Genomic DNA, 22,042 nt, shown 5'->3' with positions numbered 1-22,042 from the left:
ATCCACATTTTCACACGACCAGCCAAACCGATTTTTCGTTTTAAATTCTTCTTGCTCAATGCAAAAAACCTTCTAAGTTTGAAGTTTTTATTTTAAGAAATTATTCCTTTGCATTGAATACATTTTTCTTTGGTTAAAAGAAAATTTACCTTGTTTACAAATAAATATGCAATTGAACAAATGTCTTTTTAATCAAAGAATTTGTTTAAAATCAAAGTCCAAAATTATTCGATTCAAAAAATTAATTCTTTCTTTCAAAAATTATTTATTTGAAACAAAACCATAATTCATTGATTCAAAGAAAACAGGAGATTGAATCGAAAAAATGTTTTTTTTTGAATCAAAGTCAGTTTTGTTTTGTTTCAAAATCCAAGTTTTCTCTGCGTGTACCAAGCGAGCCTCGAGTTACGGTTAAAGGATCGACCTCGAGTCGTCAGAGGAGAGGTCCTTAGTCTTGAGTCGTAAGAGGCAGGGTATGTATGCTGGAGTAATACGAATAAATGAGTATGGCCGTGGCCGTAGCGGCTACCGACTGCGATATTGTCGTAATCTTAGGGGTTTCCTGGTCCTGGTCGTTGCCCGTCTTCTCCCGTTTCCATGGAGTGATGTTGCTTTCCAAAATTCGTTTCTAGAATGACCCGATAAGCACAAGTGCCGTTCTATTTAGATATAGGTAAAAGTTACTGCTCAATAATGAACGCAATGAACATATTTTCCTATCGAAGTAGCCAGATTTTCTCTAATTCCGCATGTTGTTCATTTGTCTGTCAATCATTTCGTGTTGAGAAATTCTGAATTATTGAATTACATTCTTTTCTTCTAACATAAATTATTTGGTTTTATATTTTCCATTAACTTATATCTGTACTACAACTATGTTGGGATCTTTTGGGTGAAGTTGTCTGACTAAGTCTAAATTTTGATCAACTATGTTAGTAAAAAGATTTCCATGCAGTAGTTTGCCATCTTTAACTGCTTTTCCAAATACCTACACCAGGTTTGGATTACTGTTGTAGACGGTTATTATTAATTTAATTTTTGTTAAAAGCCCTATTCTAGTACGTATACGCAATTGTCCTGTTTCAGATAAAATCACATGATTGGAATCGATTTCAATTAGTCTATGGCAATTCTTAAAGAGACTAAGAGCATTTGTTTTTTTTTGTAATTTAGTCAGTGGCTCCTCCATGAATTTGTCCTCCATATTCAAGCTTGCTTCTTATCATTGCGCTACCAATTCTAAATAATATTCAGAATTTTTCTTATCTTTTCGGATTCAACAAAATTCACTTCATTTTCCACCTCTAATTATGTCAGAGGGATCTATTTATGGAAATTCTTGGGCACTGGCTGTTGTCATTATTATTATTGTTGTTGGTGTTCGCTCGCGAGCAAAAAGCCTTCATAAAATTAGAAACCTGGTAAGGGTACAGGGTACTTACGTTTTTTCTTCTTTCCCCGTCGTATCCGCACGGGACACAGGAATGCCATATTGTAATCCGCTTAGTACACTTGACGATACATTTTGAATGGGAATAAATGCACAGGAAATACTAATTTGAGCTGATTTTAGTCCAATAAAAATTAAGACAAGGGAAATGAAGCAGAAAGGAATGTCGAATTTAAGCAGTGGCTGCCAAATTCCCCGTACGTCACTTGTTGCTGCTTTCCAGTGGACTGCACGCTCCAGCGAGGGTAGCCATTTTCCGGGAAACTAACGAGGTCAGGAGTTTTGGAATTCATTGAGTAAAAATCTACTCAATTTATATTCGCTCTCGATTGTTTATTAATCATTACAGAAATGAAATTGGTAATGGCTCTAAAACCATAGTAAAAATTGAAGCAAATTTTCTGTAAAGGAAATCGTTCAATGAGCGCTATTTATCAGTATTTACCCTTTTTTTGAGGAGATGCTTTAAAAATTATGATTTGTTTTATCATTTAGTCTATCTGTTTTTTTTTTTAAATATTGACTTAAAGCATTTTTCGTTTATTTTCCACTGGCATGGATGCAGTAGCAAACTTCATATACAAAAAAATCGTCGCCAGGGATATACATATTTTAGACCATTTCGTTTGTTTATGAAGAAAAGATGTGCGTGTGCCCCCGTGCCAGTTGGAAATAAACGAAAACAATATTAGACATTCATGTTTCTAGATTATCGTCTTTATGCAAGCGGAATCCGTTAGAAAAAGGAGACCGAGAAAGCATTTCTATTTAACGTTCATGTCAGTTTGACCTACACGGTAAATTTAGATTATTCAGAGACTGAATAATTTCGGTTCAGGGGTCGCACCATGTATGGAGATGAAAACAACTGAGTTGGAATCCATCAAAATTTTGAGTTGTTTTCATCTATTGACTTTCAAAGCCTGGAACTTAGCGAAGACGCATACGTTTTCGAACAAAATAGATGAAAACAACTCAGAGAGTTCCAAAAACCAGTGTTGATTGTTTGGATGCGATGGTCGGAGACCAGTTACGGAATAATCACAGTAATCAAGGTGAGTACAACTTTTAATTACATTTACTATTGAGTTAGAAATTAAGTGGTGTCGAAAGGACAAATATAAAATTTAACAAATTTATCTTATCTTCCAGCAATCTCTACGGAAGCCATCATTCACAACTATAAGTATAATTTTCTCATAATTTTGAAGTGTTAATCATTTTCACCTATGGTGTTTTCTTTTCTCTTGTCTTTTCAGATCAGCTCAAATTAGACAGAGTGTGCTGGTGGGTGAGCGTGCCAGGTGGGATAGCACGTAGTTCCTCCCGCTGAGTGCAGTCAAATGGCCCGGCGGCTCTAATTTTTTTTTGTGGTGAAAATAAAACCAATCGGATAAAAATGCACGCATCCATCTTCTGAATACAATCGTCTTTTTCTTTTTGAAATCAGAAATTCCATTCAAAACCGCTTTGAAATTTCATAAATTTTTGATTTTTTTTCATTCAGTCGATCCATGAACAAGCCTAAACCTCCCTGAGCAAAAACAACTCAGAATTCGTGAAAACCCCTACAATTCAGTTTTGAGTTTTGCCGCTCTAATCAAAATTTGAGTTTTCCTAGTTTTGGCGCATTTTGAATTGTTTTCCTTCAAATCTGAGTCAACGAGAATTAGAGTGTAGAAACAGTGGGATGGACAATAGGTGTGTTCAACAGAACTCAATCGAAATCAATTGAAATGGATTGACAGTTGATCAGCTGTTTTTCCAATTGACTTCGATCGATTTCTATCAGGCTGCTGAATGAACAGCCAGACACTAATACTAATGCGCTTAGTTTGTTTTCATTTTTTATTCGGCTGCGCGCTTCAAGCATTTGTCCACAAATTTTGCGGACAGCAAACGCTGAGGCTGAGATGCGACGTCGTGATCACGCAACCGGAATTCATCTAGACGATCGGGAACTTTTGTATGAAAAGAATGACGATGACGATTATGTTCACCTATAGCCAAGCGGCTGAGAAAGCTGCTGAAGGAATGGCAGAAAACTTGGTAGATACCAAGGGGCATAGCATCAAGGAATGGGTTTCTATGTTGGATTCACGTACCGAAATCGCTAACCGATTTTAAAGCAAGGGTCAGTATGTCTACCCGACGGATGTGCGAACAGAACAAATCGAGTTTTGTTGTTGCTTATCCGGATTTGGTGAACAACCAACATGTTCAGGACTATTTTTTGCCAGAAAAACCTTTTCAAAAATTGGAAATTAATGATAAAATTGCCAGGGAAATGGTCTTGAGCATCTATCCCACATACAAACATAATATTAAATGTCATCATGATATTAAGAAATAAAATTCAGGGTATTTATATATATAATTTAAAATTTATTTGGCATCTTACCATATTTGACAAACACTTTCACAACACTTTTTGATCAGTTGCTGCAGCAAGAAGAAGAAGTTGCAAGCACACCGACTGATGAGACCAACGCAGAAACACCGACACCGCACCGACGGATGCTACTAGCACCACACCACCCAAGACGGACCACAACAACACGGACTCCCTGCAGCAACTGATTTTACTTACACCAGACTGCTAGCACTGCACCACCACCCCGGCACAGAACCACTGGCACAACACCACTGACACAGCTCCACCGACGCTGCACCGGTTGACTCCACTGTAACTTGCACTGCACGACAGAAATTGAAAACAAATCGAGACAGCTGTTTTTGACAGTAAACAACTGCATGTGTGTTAGTGTAATAGAAATCGATAGAAACGAATCCTGCCTCTGAGCTTGATCGTTTTCGATTGGTTTCGATCGATTTCGATTGGCTTCATTGAACGTCAATTGGATTCGTTTCGATCACAACATTGGCTGAGTGAACAACAATTTACCAATTGAAATCGATTGAAACCGATTTCAATTGGCTGTTGAACACGCTTAATATTTCAAGAGTGTCTGTTTGCCGCAAACAACAACATCTTTTGATCAGCGGCAATTGTCTTTTGGAGAACTACTCTGCAGCTTAGTTAATGCAAATCAATTTGTTTGCACGTCCCTCATATGCATTCAAAATGATTAGTTTGGTTAAAAATAGTCGAACTGTACTTCATTATGCTGAGCGTGTGTTCGCTCTCCGAATTAATGAGAATTTCGTCAGAAACTGCGAGAGCGGAACTTGATTGTAAACAGGTTTTTCTCTTTCACATTTCTTCGTCGCTCGCTCGAATTCAAATGCGGTCTTGAAAAGAGCCTCCGCATATCACGTAACTTTATTTTTAGTTTCCAGCGTTATTTTTGATTCTTTTAAACATTTAAGGTACACCGGGGTAAGTGGGGACGGTTTTTCGTATAGTTCAACTTTAAAAAATCATTAAAAAAATAAGCAGTGGGTCAATTTTGATAAAATCGCGTTCAATGTGATGCAGAACATGTTGTTCACAAATGCTGAAGAGATGAGCTTGATAGACACAAAGCGAAAAAAGTTATAACGTAAATTGTTATGGGCTGCTGGCGTCTTCACTTACCCCGCTTTATGGGGTAAGTGGGGACGGTAGATTTTCCCTTTGATTTCTCAGGAAATTTTCAACAAATTTGTGTTTTTTTGGTTGAAAACGTTACTTTATTGCTCGAACCGTCTGAAATTTTGAAAAAAGTTCATGGTACTATTAATAAGGCATCTTTCAATGATTATTGTCTGTTACCCGATATTATCGGAAATATATACTTATTTTAGAAAAAACAAGTAATTTTCCCAACTTTTCATGATCTGAATGCTTAATAAAGCTAAATTGTATTGAATGAAGGACAGAAAATTGAAAAAATGTGTAAACATCAAGTATGTATAAAGCCGTCCCCACTTACCCCATGTAGGGTTTGGAGACAAAATTTTAGATTTTTGTAAATAAACCCTTTTTTCTCAATTTTTAACCGTCGTTTCTTTTCCTAACTGGCTGTTTCGAATGTAAGGATTGTTTCAATGTAGAGTTTTTCGTCCAGAACCAGCTAGTTTACGAGAAATTTGCGATAAGGCATTTCCCGACTTGTCAACCGAACAGCTGATTCCTCATGTTTACAATTTTCGGCATCTGGTGGTAGGGTAAAAATAACAACAACACTACGCATGTTCAATGGTCCGATAGTAACGAAACCAAATTGGCAGTGCTTTAGTAATGATTATGCAAAATTCTTAATTTTTTAAACTAGCCTAAATTAAAAAATTGTAGGCATGACATACTTTGAAGGTAATGTTGATGTTATGTGATGTTAATTTGAATAAATTATAACTTTTGAAGAAATAATTTAACAGTGCTAATCTCCCAAGTTCAAAATGGCGACCAGTAAGTGTTTACATTTTTCAAAACAAAAACAAAATGCTACCCTACCACCATCTGTCTCAGGAAATACTCTATTGAAAAAGATGCACATCAACTTCACATCGTAGTTAAAAATAGAAAATTTACAAAAAGCCACCGTAAACATCCGCAATTGTCGGAACCGTATCTCTTTTACAGTTATTGGATAGATTACAAGTAAATTTAACATTCTGCATTAAAAGTTTGAAAAAATAGTTCACAGTATTGTTTTAATAGCCACCGTCCCCACTTACCCCGCGTCCGCACTTACCCCGGTGTACCTTAAGTATTTAGGCAGGTATAAGGTATACCATAAATATGCTTTTGAATAAAAGTGCGATCAATTTATCACATGTAACGGTTTTAATGGTCGCCTCATAAAAACAATGTTATGTTGATGTTCTCATCAATAATTACAGAAAAGGCTGGACCTCAGTTACATGAATGGAGTGTGATTTGGAGAGGAATTTTCGTCTCCTGTGCGTATGTATTAGTGCGCGAGTGGCCGCGGCCGCGGCTCCAATAAAATCGCTCCAACTCTCTCAACTCTTGCGGAGAAGTAAGAGAAAAAAGAAAATCTGACAAATCAGCGAAAAGAACAACTCGAAAAAGCAGAAGACATTTTTCGCGATTGTAAAGTTCACATCTCGCGTGTGCATTGTTTTGATTGATGATGATATGATAGTGGAAATCCGTGTAATTTAATCCTTATCAATCGTGAAATACGATCTCAAAGTCCAATTGGGTAATGACGTAAAAGAATGAGGACAAGGTGAGTACCGCAAGTGCTTGAAATTTGCAATCGAAATCTGGTCACTTGAAGTGTAGACTGGAGTAATTTTTTTTTGGCTCGAAGGCCACGAAGGTCTTACCATTCGGAAGGAAATAATTTGCTGAAGTGGACACATTTCCAAATGGCTCAATGGGCTTAATACATCAATTTAATCCGGGACCATTATTGTGCAATGGTGAATACCGGAAAATTTTGGACCCATTGCAACCCAAAACATGAACAATTGCGTAATATGGATCAAATCGCAAATCCGTACACAACCCCCCATTGCTAGGTGCAATACCTACAAAAAGTTCCATTCAATGGCTGCTTCTATTTTTAACGAAACCTCTAAATTTAACGCGCTTCATCATGATGACCAAAATTAGCAGCCAACAGAAGGCTCGCGTGTTGCCATTTTAGCGAGCCTTTATTAATATTTCTCGAGGTACTGAAAATAAAAAAAAACAAACCCACGAAAAGTTTTGTTGATATATGGCGACTTCGACTCCCTTTTATTATCATTTGGCAACGTTATGGGCGTTGTTCTGGAATTGTATGCAAAAGTGGCTTATCTGCCAGTTGTTGATGGTAGGTTGATTTCATTTTCGCAAATATGGCAGACTTTTCACTTCAAGGTCGTCCCTTCGAAGCAAAAGGGAAGGGGAGAAACCGGGCAGGTGGCTAAATATGGTAATGGAGGCAAGTACCTACCTAGGTTAATATTTGTTTTCGATGGGGTGTGGAATGTAGATCTGTGAATGTGCAGTGGAAGCTAAACATAATCGTTGATTGTTTCTGTTCTGGTGCGATGCAATCTCTGCTTGGTGAGAAAAAACATCGAAGAGAATGGAACGGCTTCGCGTTTCTGGAACTTTCCGTGTGGCTCGACGTTTTGGGAGATGCATTCTCTCACATGGTGAGAGTACTTATATTATAATATAAGTATAATACTTATCTGAATTATTAATCTGAGTTCTTATTTTTTATTTCGCATTCGAACATGAAGATCAAATCAGAAGTCTCAATCAGAATACTAAATTTATAATTTGGATTCTGAGTTAAAAAAAACTATATCTGAATTCTACGTACGTCTACATTTGAATTCTGAATCTGAATTCAGGGCCCTGGATTTAAATTCTGAATTTTAGGGTCAATTCTGAATGCTATACAGACCCCGTTCGTTTTTGGCAACACGCCCGTAAATTTTATGTTGCCAAAATCGAATGTTGCCAAAATCGAACGGATTTTTTTGTCACTTTTTTATTTTAAATTTTTATTTCAAATTATTCAAAATTGATGTAAAACCTTATATAAGCATAAAATTTTTCAATTTGGCTCAATTATATTAGTTTTAAGCAGTAAAACATGGAAAAACTCGTGTTTTTACAGTTTAAAACTATTATAAATAAGCCAAATTGAAAAATTTCATGCTAATATTACGTTTCACATTAATTTTGATAAATTTGAAATAAAAATAAAAAAGTTACAAAATAACCTTTTTTTTTTGGATGTTCCCAAAATCGAATGTTGCCAAAATCGAACGGGGTCTGTATATTTAATCTGATACGAAATTTTAATCTGAATTCCGAGTCTTGAAACTGAATATGATTTCGATTCTTCAATTCAGAATTTCAAAGGGAATTGGAATCCGACTTCTAAGTCTTTCGTTTTTGTTGTTTTATTTGGGATTTTAAGCCTCTTGGGTTTATTCATCCCATGGACTTCTAAGTCTTGATTCTAAATAACGAATCTCAATTCAAAATACCTTTTCTTCATTCGAATTCTGATATATGCTGAGTTTCAATTCTGAATTTTAACCAAAGTTTTTAATGTGAAGCTGAATTCTGAATAAAAATTCTGGTTCCTTGAATAAGATCGACTCAGTCGATTGTGTCAGTGCTCAAGAACGGCAATCAAGAATGCATGCCACACTTTCATATGGCTTGACAAACCATTGCATTTTCACCGAATCTTTCTGTAAAAATTAAAGTGTAATACTGGTCACCCGGAAGCGTTTTGTAAGCAAATTTGCAAAAAGTTTCGTCGTTGATGATAACGCTCACCGATTTTCCACACAGCAGTTTATTATATAATTTACTAGCTCTTGGTTTGATAGAAGCATTTTGTTTCGGCTTGCTCTTTATGTCTTTAGACCTAATCTTACCTTGGCACAATGGACGGTGTTGAGAAGGCATCCAACTCTTTAGTCAACATCCCGAACTAAGGCAGTCTTCTTTATGGCGTAAGCAAGCATGACTTTCCGGTCCAAAGTTTTGACCACCGAACTCGGTTTCCGCCAACATTTTTTTGTCCACGGAGCTTCTTGCCTCTCCATACTTCCGAATCGAATTTCGGGAAAATGCTTCTCATTTTCACGAAAATTATAAAAACTGGAACTCACGATACCCAGAGTTTTAAGTTGAACTGAAGAAAACAGTGGCAAAAACGCTAGTTGAACATTTTTGCAACCCTTTTCTTTTAAATAATACAACTTCTTCAATCCACATTTTTCCTCCCACGGTAGATTTTCTTGACACCATAAGGACTGTATCGAAAACACTTTAGAAACATCTTTCCCTCCTTCCCTCCTTCTCCCCTCCTTCCTTAAGACCCTCTTCACAATCGCCCATCGTTCAATCGGTCGGAGATCTGGACGATTTGGTGGATTGATGTTTTTCTTGACGAATTGGATGTTATCGTTTGAAAGCCGCTGCAGTACAGGCTTGGCATGATGTGCAGATGCCAAATCAGGCCAGAAGAGAATGATGCTGATGCTTTTTATAGAGGGGAGGAATCTTGTTTTCAAGCATTCATCTTTGTAAACTTGAGCGTTTATTGTACCTTTTGTGAAGAATATACTTGACCGCAGACCCCAGGTACAAATAGCTTGCCATACCAGAACCTTCTGCTCAAAATTTTTCTGTCGCATTCGTGCAGTCGGCATCATCCATCTCCTCGTCCGTCGATTTCGTGTAGAATTGTGGCCCAGGAAGCGTTCCTGAATCCTGTTTGTCGTCGCCCATTAAGATGCACCTGTTGCTGTTGTCCAGAATCTATTCGTAAATTTTCCCTGTTCTTGTTGTTGCTCGACATTGTTACTCTACTGATTTCATAGCTACCTTCCGCTTCTTGTACGTCTTCGAGGAGTTCCTGGTCTTGATTTTCTGAATCATTCCAATGCTGGTTTTGAGCTTTTTAGCCAGATCACGCGTTGAAACCGATCGGTTACGTTTGATATGAATGACTGGACTGTAACCAGGTTTTCTTCCGGATCTAGACAGATCCTTAAAGGACGACTCGTTGCCATATTTGTCGATGATATTTTTTCCGCTTCTGTGGTGTACTTCGAACCGTTTTGCGATTTGGTTATAGGTAACACCCTTTTCAGTGCACCAAGTGTGTAGAATTTTCTTTCCAGTTTCAAGATCAATACGAACCATAGCGAAGATGAAAAAACTAATCCGGACAAATTGATTGAACAACACTTTTTAAGCATGTAAACAAACTTTTGCTTGCAGTCACACAGGAAAAAGTTCAGCCATCGTTAAGTAAACGAGTTTTTAAAGTTGCTAGTAAGTTTTCAATACAGTTTAATAACTTTTTCATGTATCGTCAAGATCTTTGGAGCCGTATTATCAACATTACACTAGGTCGATTTGGGGTCATTTTTTAATTTATCGAACCCTGGGATCTCAAAAGCTTCTTTTTGGTTCAAAACTCATCCAGGATTTTTGCAGAATTTTTGAGTAACGTTTACATGAGTAAATTTGAACTTTTAAGTTTGTATGGGAAAAATTAATATGTTGTACTGAAAAATCAAAATCATACTTGTTTCTTCTGTGGAACCGAGCCTGCGTATGCTTTTTGTGCCAATTTATGAATTCTTTAAAGGAAATTATCCGCCGAACAACTTTGTCGAAGACCTCAACTTTGTATCGTATTAGGCAAAAAAGGTATTAGCAGTTAAATAGAGTCTTCAGCCAGCAAACATTTTTGTAGCTATAATCTGGTGCTGTTTTGATATACGTTCCATATAAGGTACACCGGGGCAAGTGCAAACTCGGGGCAAGTGCAAACGATCAACTTTCCTCTGTTACAAAAAAATTAAAAAATATTTCTTCTTCTAGAAGTTGTTGTTGTCCAAACCAACAATCTGACATAGATAAGCTAAACTTTCTTTCAATTATTCACTAAAAACACGGCACTGTTTGATTACACTTTTTTTTTGTTTCGATTATAGTCGTTTTAACATCTTCATGTCATTCGCGACTTATATCAACGATGTAGTTGGCTTATCCGGTACAACTGTGATCGATGTTTACTCTTGGGCTCGAACTCACGGACATCGGCTCAGGAAGCAACCGACTTGCCAACTGAGCTATATCACAAGTTTGATTACACACGAATTCAAGTACGTACTAGACATGAAAAGTGTGTTTTTGTTTTGCATTTTTTGGCTACAAAAAAATGGCATTCAAATCCGATTTTTCGTCGAAAGGTGAGTGTTTTGGACTGATATTCAGGTGAAAGCAGAAAATTTATGAAAAATTTTCAGTAGACCCTAAAAATTGTGAAAATAATATTCACTTCTGTCAACGCACACTGCGGGGCAAGTGCAAACGACACTACCGGGGTAAGTGCAAACGCACCTTTAAGCCATGTAACATCAGACATTAAAAAAAATCATCTCAAAAATGGTTCAGCATTATATTAGAGTGGTCAGAAAGGGTATCCAAAGTGTTGTATCTGAAGCGGATATTCAAAATTCCGTAATGCCTTGGCAAATGAAGGTCTTTTGCTTCAAACAACAGTCAGCAAAACTGAAGTTCCAAAAAGTAATTAATATAGCAGAAAACAGCAAATACATAAAAAAAAGTTGATAAAACATACCGGAACATGTATTAAATTCGTTTTAGTAACGATACACTGACGCATCTTTGAATAAGTTTGGAAAAAGCATTGCGTTTGCACTTGCCCCCATAAACGGGGCAAGTGCAAACTTAGAAATTTTTTCACAAAAGTGCCGTTACTTTTTACCAACATTTTTTAAATTTTCACTTTCTACGGGAATTTGTTGAGAACCATTTTAATGATGTAACGAACGATAATTGATAATTTTTGAAGATTTACATATTTTTCTAGGACATGTGAAAGTTGAACTATGGTGAAAACCGTTTGCACTTGCCCCGGTGTACCTTACATTATAGAGTGATCGTATGAATGTTAAAAAAACAGCATTTACCTACCAAAGTGTAGGCAATATATCTACATACATAAATTGCATTGCTTTCTAAAGCGACGAAAACTACACTAATTGGGCGTTATCTGACACCTTATTTATATCTATTGGAAAAATGCAAGATAGCGTAAGATTTTGCTCTCTTTATTTATTTGCAGAGATTTTGCTCTTATATTTTCCAGTTCTCTCATAGTCCAATTTGACACTGGTAGTATTCGTGATGTTATGCTGGTTGTATTACAAACACTTTTCAGTTTTGGGAAAATCAACCTTAAAAACGACCATATTTGACGACCGGCTGTCCGTTTTTTGTACTGAGAGTTTTTGAGGTTAATTGTCCCGTCTCATCTGTACACGCTCAGCAAGTGTGCGTAAGAAATGTCAAAAACAACTCTATTGGTCAATATTACTCAATTCCCATCTGATTTTTAGGATGCACTGCTGGTTGCAGAGAGAACATGACGATAATTTTCCCACTTGATGCTCGCGCGAGAGCAAGATCATTTAAAAATTTACAAACATGGCGGACTTTCTATCATATCCGATTTAAACTGACTTCAGACGACATTTTATACGATCTTTTCACTATGCATTTGGAATTGCAATCCGCAACATCATTGTAAACGACTTGAGTTATTATTTCTGATACGATTTCATGTTTGCTGGGCATTTTAAATTTTTCCCGGGATCCCGGGGAAAGGATCGTCAAATTTCCCGATTCCCGGGCACAATAAAATGATCGCGAATTAGACACTCTATTTGGGAGCCATTAAGTTCAGTGCAGCATAAAAAGAAACAATTTTTAACTCAAACAAATTATGACACTAGGAATATTGGGTTATAAATTATTGTTTTCGCAACCAAATCCATTAGACAACAGGTTTAGGGAATCGCTTCTATGTGATAATCACAAAAACGTCCGTTCGCGGAAGTAGATTTGCATTTCAAGGGTTTCTAATTCTTACACACTGCCGAATACACGGAAGCAAGTAGGATTGGCTCGTTGCTTCTAGAAAGCCAAAACGCGAACCGCGTCAACAAACAACGGTGGATAATTTTTGGCACATGTTTTTCGGCTTGATTCATCATCGTCATGTCACGGTGTGAGATGAAATTAATCAACGGCGAAATAAATGGCGGCTAGCATTTTATTTCTCACCAATTGATATTTGAATGTTTTATTTTTGTGTGGAATCATTGCCAATTTAATCTCTTGCTCGGGCGATTTCGATTTATTAATAACTGACAAATTTCTGTGAGGTTGATAAAAAATTTCGCGAAGAGAACTTTTCGGTCATTCAAAAATTGGCTTTCACGTACTGTCTATTGATTTAGTGATAATAAACGACCCAACAAAGGATGGGAACGGGTCACGTTTTCTCAACGCGTCCACCCACACAATTCGACACACCTCAAAGTTGAAAGCGAAATAAACAGCAAAAAAATGAGGAAAGTTGCGTCTCCACTTGTCTGGGCCAACCAAATCACATTTTTGTAGGCGTGACGTTACTCTGGCACCGGTTTTCATTTGTAAATTAGGCGGGTCGATGATGCTCGTCTGCCGGCATTAAGCTAGGCCTATGTTTAGGCATGTGCACCATGTCACGACAGCTTGATGAATACCTTGACATTCTGGGAAGGATACGTCGCGCGCTACCTGGTTGTCAAGTTTGAAGATTTTGTTCAAAGGTAATTCATTGGATCTCTAAAAATGTTATTTTCAACATCTTCATATTAAAGGGAAATTCGATCTTGAGTGTGATTTCACCATGTGAATGGTAGTGAATATTTCAACAATAGCCTTTTGTAGTTGTTTTTACTTTCCACGTCAGCAGAAGCTGTCATATCACGGAATCAGAAGAAAATCATAACCAGTAAACTCAGCACTAGTTATACTATAAATACATATATAGGTGGGGTAGCGTGGGTGAACAAAAAGATCTACTACTGCCCACAGTTCCATCACTCAGCGGCGGACCCCTCTTTATCCCTAAACGGCAAGGATTTCGTGCTGGTATGTTGTTTCCTTAATAACGGTGATAAAAGTAGGTACCTATATACTTACACATTTACGCAACCAGTCATCCGAAGGACTTTCTCATGGTCGTCGCGATATTTCTTTTCGAGCAATGTCGTCCTTCTATAAGTACATATTATATAGATGCTCCAGCTCGCCGGCAACTTTATTGTTCCATTCACAGTTGAGATCGTGAGCACTCGGCGTCCCACTTGGGTGAATGAGACTCACAAACAACAAATCTTACTCGGATGTTGGTTGCGGTCGGACGACGAAGGACGAAGGACGTGTGGGAAAATGGAAAATCATTATACCAAAGCATCATTATTACCGGATGGGTGCTTTTAGTAGTCCAGTAGTTGGAAACGTTTTCAGCAATTTTCCAAGATCAGTCTAGCATTTTTTAAATCACTGATTTTGATGCTACCGGAACAAGCTTTATAATAGTAATTTATTTGTACGGAGCATTTGGTATTTTTCATCAGAACGTTTGTAATATGTGTCAGTCGTTTGGCAATATTTACTGAAATGATACCAAATAACATCACCAAATATTTATACCGTAATTCTAAAATTTTGTAAATTTCATCGTGTACTCGATGATTTGATCTCAACGTTTTGATAATGATGGGATAGACGTGATAGATTTTGAATAGATAATTCTAAAACAAAACGATGAATACTTTATTTGGAGTTAAAACTTCGTGTTTATGTATTTCTTATTTTTTCGTTTATTGAAAATTAAACAATGTTTAACAACAAACTATCAATTTCCAACAAAAATCTGGGGCAAATGCTACATGCGGTCATGCTAGCTTATTGCTGATTGCTGATCTTCAGTCAATAAATTACATACTTTCGTCACTTGAAAATGAGTACAAAACGCTTCATTCAAAAAAGCTTCACTTTTGGTTTCTCTTCACATCAGCCTCACTTCACTTTCGGCAAACGCTTACTTCTCTTCGCTTTCACCTCGGTTTCCATCGTTCGAAGATGTCAATCGTCAATTAGATTTCGAAACGAAACTCGAGCAAATCCCTCTAATAAAAGTTTCATTGCTATACACATATACTTACTTAAATAAAGCCGGCAGATGGCGGCTGGAAAACAATAATACACACCAATAATTGCTAGCGTCTAAGAAGAACACTAACAATTGCTTCAAGACTCACAAGAATCCGGGCCGGCACTGTCAGTAGACGCATCAACAAAAATTACCAACAATTACACGAAGCGCACACAAAAAAAATCTGATGCTCACATGATCTGTGTGTGTATCTAAAGGGTGTATCACATCAAATTGCATCACGGAAAAAAACGCTGTAGAAATTTAATTTTTAGGAATTATATCTTCAGCTTTCGCTTATAATCAGATAAGAGTGTATAGATCACGTTGGCCATGCTTCACTGTCAATTTTTCGTAAATTTGGAAAAATGTCGTCGAACGAAAAAAAAACGTCGTGAATTAATCCTGCGCACTCATTTCGAGAATCCGGAGTTGCCACATCGCGACATCGGTAAGATGCTGGGAATCGTCCAATCCACGGTCAGCAGAGTACTAAAACAATACCATCGACCGGAAGGTGAAGAACGGCAAAAATGGATGCTCCGTCAGTGGAAAAGCAGAAAAATGGAAAAGATCACAAGCGCGTAGTTGAGCAGTTCCGAGAAGTTCGGTCCGGGCTGTCGCCAAAAAGCTGAATTTGTCATGTTCATTCGTCCAGCAGACCAAGCAGCGGGAGGGCCTTCGTACATACAAGATTCAGAAGGCTCCTAACCGCGACGAAAGGCAAAACATGGCGGGGAAGACGCGAGCCCGGAAGCTGTACACCGAAATGCTGAAAAGCGGACTTTTGTCAGCTGCCGAGCCTGTTGTTCTTCACCGCAGAGGACAAATTCAGCGTTCCGGAGGAGATTCGCAAGCAGAAACTATCCAAGTTTGCCAAAAAGTACATGGTGTGGCAAGCGATCTGCTCTTGTGGAAAACGGAGCGCCCCCTTCGTGACGACGGGCATGGTAAAAGAGGAGGGAGGAGGTTTACCTTAAGCAGTACCTACAGGAGTGCTTACTACCACTATTGAAGCAGCGCGAGGGCTCGATCATCTTCTGGCCGGATCTCGCTTCGTGCCACTATTGAAAGGACGTGTTGGTGTGGTACGAAGCCAACGGGGTCACCTTCGTGCCGAAGGAAATGAACCCGCCAAACGCGCCGGAGCTTCGCTCAATAGAGAAATATTGTTTGTTTGTTGTTTATTTATTCTTGCAATTTAAGATAACAATCTTTTCAATCACTGCAATTGGTTTCACTGAGATTTGCAATAATTCTAGCTAACCTTCTCTACTCTTATCCTATTCTAACCTGGCTAAACACTCTCTTTTAAAAACGTTAATGTTACAATTCATCTTGATCTCATCAGGTAACTGGTTCCAATAGACAATGCCGCGTACAAATAGTGTGCCGTTGTAATGGGAAGTAAAATTTCTTGGAATAACCAATTTTCTCACTCGATTGCTTCTGAAAGGTATAAGTTTCTGGTAGAGGTAGTCCGGTGTCGCTGTTGTAAATATCCTCTGTATCATGATGTTCGAACAATGCTTGAAGAAATCGTAAAACGAGCAGCCCATGAACTTCCGGTGATGTATGCTCATTCTCGCGTAACGATCCAGCTTAAAAACCCACCTGATGCAATGATTGATAGCAATACGTAAACGATCCATTGCCATAGCTGACGCATTTATCAAAAACTCTGAGCCAAAGGTAAGGTGCGGTAAAATTAGGGTTTTAGCTATTTTCAATCTAAAATGCGGTGGTAGTATGCTCGCTGTCAATTTTAGATGGCGTAGGACTGTATAGATTTTACCGCATAGTGCGTTGACTTGTTGGTCCCACTCCAGGTTACTTTGGAAAATTATTCCAAGATTCGATACTTTGTCGACGTACGAAACATTAGATGATCCCAGGATAATGACCGGCAGTTCAGCATTCATTCTATTACGGGAGATGAGCATCACGTTGGATTTCGAAGTGTTGATACGTAGCATATTCCTATCAGACCAAACTTGTAAGCGCCTCAAGTCATCATTCAATAGTCGAGCCATTCTTTCGATTGAGTCGGTAGACGAGCAGAGGAAAAGTTGAACATCATCGGCGAACATATGTATTTGACAATGGCTTATAACTGCTGGCAAATCGTTAATAAACAAACAGAACAGTAGAGGTCCCAAAACTGAACTCTGAGGCACACCAGACATTACCGGAACATGATCTGAACAGACTCCATCAATACTCACAATTTGTGATCTTCCAGACAAGTAAGACTGGATTAAGTCTACAGCTCTGCCAGAGAAGTTGAATTTCGAAGAGAGTTTTCTCAAAAGCTTCACATAGGAAACTCGGTCGAACGCTTTGGAGAAATCAATCATCATCAAAAATGCTATGCCTTTTTTGTCTACAGTGGCGTGGATATCGTCGTGTACTTTAAGAAGTGCAGTAGTTGTACTATGACCGGATCTAAATCCCGATTGATTGGGGTTCAGTAGGTTCGTTGTATTCAGATAGTCAGTTATTTGAATTTTAACAATTTTTTCGAATACTTTTGATAACGCACAGAGTAGACTGATTGGGCGAAGATTGTTCATATCAAAACTTTTTCCTTTTTTCCGAATCGGGAGAATTTTTGCCATTTTCCATGCACGAGGAAATCTTGAAGTTGATATGATTAGGTTGAATATGAACGTAATTGGCTTAATCAGCGAAGGAAGAATCAATTTCAAAAATCTTATTGAAATGTTGTCCGATCCAACAGAGTTCGATTTGATGGATGATATGGCTAGAATCACGTCATTATCTGCAATCCTAGAAAATCCAAAGCCATGAGGATTGACCGGAGGGCGAGCAATATTGTGTTCATCGATCGTAAAACTTGTGGCAAAGTGGTTATTAATATCATTGACAGAGTTGATAAAAATATTATCACTAGCCTTTTTTGGTTTTACGGCAATATCTTTTAGTCTTTTCCACAATACTCTACTTGAATCGTAATGCTCGACAGATTGCTGAATGAAAGAAGCTTTGGCTTCATTGATCAAAGTCGTTACTCGATTTCTAAGGCGCTTGTATTCTGTTTGTGAGGAATCATATTGCTTCATAGGCCCTCCGGAAGAACCCAAAAGTTGTCAAATCGGAAGCGGACTTCAAGAGAAAATGGATTTCTGTTCAAAAAAAACTACAACCTGACGTTGTACAGAACCTTATGGACGGGGTAAAGAGGAAGGTGCGAGCATACGGGCTTGGGCTCGAAGTATGTATAAAAAGAAATTGTCAAAAGTTGTTCAATAGTTTTTATTATACTGTCTAAAATTTTCAAAAAGATCGGTCTACTGGGCGAATTCCTATAGCGTTTTTTCCGTGATGCAATTTGATGTAACACACCCTTCATGCTATTTGCTGGCTGTTTTGCTGCATTGAAAGTCTCGTTTGACGCAAGGAATATTTAAAACCTCATCCTTCCCTGAAATTTTCACCAGTCACAGTCCCTGGAGTGTCAATTTGATACTCCTGACTAAAAACCAATATATCTCTCTTATTTCCCAACCGATTTATACAAAATGTATATATTTATACAAATAAGTTTTTCAGACATTATTCACCTACAACACTTCAGTTTTCCGTTATTCTAATTCTAAGAAGAAAAAAGTCAGAAAAAACATGCTTTGATAAAAATACTATAGATAAGCTACGGAATGCTATAGAAGAAGTTAGAAGCTATACGTTGCACATAAGGATATATTTTTTGAAATTTTTTCAAATCATGACCACAAAAAAAAAGTAAAAAGTGGTGTAAAAACCGTACTTTTCAATCAATGAACTGTCAAAATTGTTAAAGTCACACCAGATACATTTGTTAGTGAGGACTGAAAAGTTGACGTCATCTTGCACATTTTTGCATTTTTAGATTGTCAAAATACGGAACACAGAATTTTTGACGAATTTCCAAAAGTAGTTGTTTTTTGAACTTTTATTTTTGTCAATTTGCAATTTCTCAGATTTTCTTGCTCTGAAATAGAACTTTGCACTGGATTTTGAGCATACTAACGCACGATTTCCGCAATAACTTTATATTCACCGAAAAGCCAATTTCAAACCGATTCTAGTGGTGTAATTCCATAAGCGCTGCGCTATTTTACAAAAAAATATTATAAATATGAAACTAAAAGTAAATCCAGAAAATTTACGCGGACGCATGCGTTTCTGTCTGTTTTCGCTCACCCGTCGGTAGCAAAATTGAAGTGTTGTAACTGAATAATGTTTAATAAACATATTTGAGTTACATTACGATGTTTCCAAGACTATAAACTTGGTAAAAATCGGTTGAGAAACAAGAGAGATTTAGCAGTTTTAAGCGAGGAGTGTTAAATTGACACTCAAGGTCTGATAAGAGAGTTTTTTTTCCTGGGCTTTCAGGAAGCGTCCATAAAAAAGTGATGATGCAAAATTAAAGATTTCAAGAATTCATTGAGGAAACACGAAGAAATTGTATTACAGACCCCGTTCGTTTTTGGCAACACGCCCGTAAATTTTATGTTGCCAAAATCGAATGTTGCCAAAATCGAACGGTTTTTTTTGTCATTATTTTATTTTAAATTTTTATTTCAAATGACTCAAAATTGATGTAAAACCTTATATTTGCATGAAATTTTTCAATTTGGCTCAATTATATTAGTTTTAAGTAGTAAAACATGGAAAAATTCGTGTTTTTACAATTCAAAACTATTATAAATAAGCCGAATTGAAAAATTTCATGCTAATATTACGTTTTACATTAATTTTGATTAATTTGAAAAGAAAATAAAAAATAAAAAATTGACAAAAAAAAACCGCATTTTTTGGATGTTGCCAAAATCGAACGGTTTTTGCTCGGATGTTGCCAAAATCGAATGTTGCCAAAATCGAACGGGGTCTTTATTTGAATGCACCCGAATACTTCCCATAGTGTCATATTGATACTCAGGAGCAGATTAGGGTTAAAGAAGATAGTGCCAAAGCAGACTGCGACGTCACAATTGCGAAAAATCTTATGATTTACTTCTCCTTTTCGTTGAACTCAAATTTGCTAAACTTTAGAATTGGTTCAAAGTATTCCATGAAATGTTCAAGTCAGTTCAGTTTTGGCACCTTACCTTATAACTAAAAGTTATCAAATTACCATTTCTTAACAAAACCACAATCTTTTATTGGTATTTTAGTAAACTGAGTTACAATCATTTATTAATGTTAATTGTTCTACGTAAGAACTGTATATGTTAACCCGGTTGTGGGGATTTTTTTTTATTATCTGACAATTTGCGCCGGGGGTCTTCGGATTTTCTCCAAAATTTAAAGTATTGTTCGTTTCAGCACCATAAGAAAACATGTGATTTTGCAGATTTCTAAGACTTTTATTTTTCGAGTTAGATAACGTTTAAGTTTTTTTGAAAAAAAAATTATCCTCTTTTCAAACGCCAATTTGCCAATTTTCAATGTAGAATATAAAATAGCACATCAAAATGCATTAAAATTTTACCAGCTATCCAAATAAAATATTAACAAAAATATATATATTGATTCTCGAAACAAAATTAAGTAAATATGTTAAAAATATCGTCCAAAAGTACCGTCTGCACCACCAAAATTTTTGAAACATATTTCATTTTATAGTCTTATTAATTTCACAACTTTCATCTGAAGACACCAAAGTGGGCCATAAACTCCTTCAAGAGTTATGAAAGAAACAGTGACAATAAATCTCTTTTTTAACGTCAAAAACTAACAATTTTCGAACAACTGCACTCACATATAGTGACTTCGTCTTTTATCGTACGCAAGTGCACCGGGGTATTGAAGACACTGATTGCGGATCGGGAGACTGAGATAAAGGGAAAAGATAAGTCAATGATCACACAAGTTTTTGCAGCCAATGATTGAAATTGTGATTGTGATCATTTGTGGCAATTTGTGCGGAAAAATGAGGCTTGAGTTAAAATGAGAGAAACCACAATGTTCAGAGAGAGAGAGAGAGAGAGAGAGATAGAAAATGAGCGAACTGTTGCAATTTGTGAAGCGGTTGTGGAATTTAGATTAAATACCACTCCAAATGCAAAGAATTCTCCCCCGAGTGAATATGAGTGGATTCACTTTCATTTGAGTAATAAATGAAATTGTATTTGAGAAAACATGTGAAGCGTGCAGATTCTATTAAAAACTTCGCAAACAACTGAAAAAAAGTGGTTAAAATCATCATTAAAATCATTGTGCTGAAGTAGTCTTCGAAAGTTCGATCACTTCGATCAAAAATTCGATCACACCTACGATTGACTGTAAAATAATTTTTTGATGATTGACTGTAAAAAGACTATTGAGAACATGAAAGTGCAAAAAAAAATCTCCTTAATTGTGTTTATGCTGTTCATTTTAAATCGAGCTTAGGCATAAGAGAACACCCTATAAACTTGAAATGATTGAGGTTTGAGCCTGGACATAAGTGAACAAATAAAATCTTGTATAAAACTATGAAATTTGAATATTTTTCATTTCTTTTTCTTCTACTCATGCATTATTTTCTTGTTTTTAACTCAAAAGTCACACATCACCATATTTTTGGGAAATCTTGATTTCAAACGTTTACAACACTGTAACATTTATAACATTTTTTTTGGTATCGGTGTTCCTAAAAAAATATCATTTTTGCCATTTTACCCTCTTTGTTTACCTCCTATAGCTCTAAAGTTTTGGACTTTTCTAACTAAAAATTGAACTCTTTTGTTGGACTGAAAACACTTCGCGAGTTCAGTTCGAACCGGAACAGCAACCAACGAACACGACGCAAAATTTTATCGTTCCGGAACAATTACCGGAAGAATATGGAGGAACTTCATAATGGAATGTCCATTGTGTCAGCGTAAAATTCTGTCCGTCATTGTCATCATATGGTGAGCGGCTTGGAATGTCCGGAAACTTTCGGATGTTATTTACTTCCCGTGGGAAGTAACATCCGGAAGTTTTCTTTGACCGGGAGTGTCAAAACTTTCCACTGCTCCGTAATTGAAATGCAATGTATCGGATACAACAAATTTTAACCATCCTTTAATGCCTCTAAACAACCCTCGAATAAAAAGGATAAATTAGAGTTCGACTGCCGAACTTAGTATTGAGTATG

At 36.9% G+C, this 22,042-nt stretch overlaps 1 long non-coding RNA gene across 1 annotated transcript; it reads left to right on the top strand.

Annotated features, from left to right (window-relative positions):
* The first annotated feature begins 1,333 nt into the window (after positions 1-1,333).
* LOC129756870 (uncharacterized) lies at positions 1,334-2,980 on the top strand. The gene is made up of 3 exons (XR_008739547.1): positions 1,334-2,505; positions 2,603-2,636; positions 2,710-2,980. It is a non-coding gene; the product is annotated as an uncharacterized LOC129756870 (long non-coding RNA).
* Positions 2,981-22,042: the final 19,062 nt, after the last annotated feature.

This window comes from Uranotaenia lowii, chromosome 3, assembly GCF_029784155.1.
Source record: "Uranotaenia lowii strain MFRU-FL chromosome 3, ASM2978415v1, whole genome shotgun sequence".
NCBI classification, from domain to species: domain Eukaryota; kingdom Metazoa; phylum Arthropoda; class Insecta; order Diptera; family Culicidae; genus Uranotaenia; species Uranotaenia lowii.
The sequence above is the reverse complement of the archived record's forward strand: the minus strand, read 5'-3'. Positions and strand labels throughout refer to the sequence as shown.